Raw genomic sequence first — 2,986 nt, 5'->3', positions numbered from 1 at the left:
GAGGTAGATATTCAGTTCTTAGGAATTGGAACCCTATCTCGAGTAAGACAAAGCACGAGATGGGTCAATTGTATAGGTCCAGACGGACAAATAGGAAAACTAAGGCCATATGTAGCAAATATTGCAGTGAATTTATGGGGCCGTGACCTATTGCAGCAATGGAATACCCAAATTAACATTCCTGCTGCTTCCAGAGCCCATATTTCTGAGGACAATATTACAAGATATTACAGATGGCAGAAACCAGCCATTAGAGCTATACAAGAACACAACACAATTGATGGCTCTTCAGAGGTACCAACAGCCATGCCTCTACAATGGTTGACTGAGAAACCAATATGGACTAAACAGTGGCCTTTAGCTGAGGAAAAGTTACAGGCTTTAGAACAGCTGGTACAAGAGCAATTAGATGCTGGACATATAGAAGAATCTACCAGCCCTTGGAACTCTCCTGTGTTTGTTGTTAAGAAAAAATCTGGTAAATGGAGAATGGTGACAGATCTTAGAGCTATCAACAAGGTTATTCAACCTATGGGCCCTCTGCAATCTGGAATTCCTCTGCCCTCCCTGTTACCAAAGGGATGGCCTCTTATAGTTATTGATCTGAAAGATTGTTTCTTCACTATACCATTACAAGAAAAAGATAGAGAAAAGTTTGCCTTCACAGTGCCTACCTATAATAACTCTCAGCCTGCAAGGAGGTACCAGTGGACCGTCCTCCCACAGGGAATGTTGAACTCTCCCACCCTGTGCCAATATTTTGTAAGCCAACCATTGAAAATTATACGCAAACAATTTCCTAAGTCCATAATATACCACTATATGGATGATATCCTGATATCTGATCAAAACAAAGATACCTTAGAAAGGCTGTTTGAAGAAGTAAAACTAGTATTACCTAAATGGGGATTGCAAATTGCTCCTGAAAAAATTCAGAGAGGAGATTCTGTTAATTATCTAGGTTATAAAATAGGCTTACAGCTTTTTGCGAAGCGTGTGTTCTGCTGGTTTGTTGGCAGAGTTGGTGGGTGATCCTCCAGGGCGACCATGGCAGAGCCACAGCCTGCGTCCAGCGGCCTCACAGATGAGGCCGCCCTCGGCTGCTGCTCCGACCCGGACCCCAGTACTAAGGACTTCCTAATGCAGCAAACCATGCTAAGAATTAAGGATCCTAAGAAGTCCCTGGATTTCTACACTAGGGTTCTTGGACTGACGCTACTCCAAAAGCTTGATTTTCCTTCGATGAAATTTTCCCTCTATTTCTTGGCTTATGAGGATAAGAATGACATCCCTAAAGACAAGAGTGAGAGAACAGCTTGGACATTTTCCAGAAAAGCCACGCTTGAGTTGACACACAACTGGGGCACCGAAGACGATGAGACCCAGAGTTACCACAATGGCAACTCAGACCCTCGGGGATTTGGTCACATTGGGATTGCCGTTCCTGATATCTACAGTGCCTGTAAAAGGTTTGAAGAACTGGGGGTCAAGTTTGTGAAGAAACCCGATGATGGTAAAATGAAAGGGCTGGCATTCATTCAAGATCCTGACGGCTACTGGATTGAAATTCTGAATCCTAACAAAATAGCAGAGATTATTTAGTTCTTTGAGAGAGACGGTGGGGACAAGAAGCAGCGCAAGAGAAGATGCTGAGGCCCCAGAAGCATCGAGAACTGACGGCTCTGTGCTCCAGCCGTTCTGAGATCCCTCTCATTATCCTGTTTCAGTGGGTTTTTTTCTTTTTAAATCTCCCCTCCTCTGTTTAGTTAACCTAATTTTCAAGTACCAATTTACCTTATGACTTTGACAAAGTTATGTGACTTTACTTTTTAGATAATAATTAGAACGATTCCCTCTGGAGACCATATCTGCTCCCGTCTGTCTCTTCAATACTACTCAAGTCTGGTTTTGATCTGTCATTTAAAATTTTGTTTTAAATGTTTCTTTTTCTGTTGGGGGGCTGTTACCTTCTGGGGTTTCAATTCCTCAGAAATGACTCTTCATAATGGAAAGTAAAGAGCACTGAACAGAAATGAAGCTTCGTGTGTGCTTCAAACAGCATAGTGTTTATTTTACAAATGAGAAGGCACTCGAGAGCAGTTCTGAATCATGCTGACAAGGACACTGACAGAAATACTAATTATATATATATATAGTACTTTCGAGGTTCAAGGACTAACTTTACTTTTCTAGGAATGTGGAGAAGGAAGGGCTTAATTTACTGGGTACTTAGACAGCGGGCTAGGCAGCAGCATACTTCACGTGAGTGGAAACTGCAGTTACCCTGTGAGAAAGCAGAACATACACGCTAACTTGACTGGGTCATCATTTTTGGTCCCTAGATTATGCCTCATTGTAGCTTCTGCGTTAGTCTTCTTCTGTGAAACCTGCGCTGAGCTTGGCTTTGTGCCTTTGCTCTCGAGCCTGACTACAAAGGAAGAAGCATAGAAGTCTTAGCACCAGGCTGGTCTAGGTGACATTCTGTTTGAGGGCGTCTCACATGAGTCTTCTCCACCCCAGGGTCTTCGTGAATTCCCTTAGGATAAATTATTTCCAGTGACAGCTCAGATATCAGGAGTTCCCTCAGTGGTCTGCTGACTGACGACGGATTTCTAAAAGGCAGTTTTGAAAACTTGTGGCCTGGAGGATAAAACCCAATTTGAGGTCAAACTGCATTGAAGTTTTCTGCGGCTGTAGCAGCAGATGTCTGGGTGGTGATGTCAAGTGCTACACGACTAGAAGTGCTTTGTTTCTTTTTGGGATGGAATGGATAGTGTGAGTAGTTTAAACAAATCACAGACCGAAATAAAACGCTGTTTAATATGGAAAAAAAATAAAATAGGCTTACAAAGAATTAAGACTCAAAAGGCACAAATCAGGAGAGACCGGTTATGAACGCTTAACGACTTTCAAAGATTATTAGGAGACATTTCCAGTCTACGACCAGCTGTTGGGATAACACCTGATCTAATAATTCATTTAAACA

General features: G+C 42.4%; 1 pseudogene; it reads left to right on the top strand.

The window, feature by feature from the left end:
• Positions 1-990: 990 nt before the first annotated feature.
• On the top strand, positions 991-2,037 carry LOC148120319 (lactoylglutathione lyase pseudogene; annotated as a pseudogene).
• Positions 2,038-2,986: the final 949 nt, after the last annotated feature.

This window comes from Myodes glareolus, chromosome 11, assembly GCF_982192425.1.
Source record: "Myodes glareolus chromosome 11, mMyoGla1.1, whole genome shotgun sequence".
NCBI classification, from domain to species: domain Eukaryota; kingdom Metazoa; phylum Chordata; class Mammalia; order Rodentia; family Cricetidae; genus Myodes; species Myodes glareolus.
The sequence above is the reverse complement of the archived record's forward strand: the minus strand, read 5'-3'. Positions and strand labels throughout refer to the sequence as shown.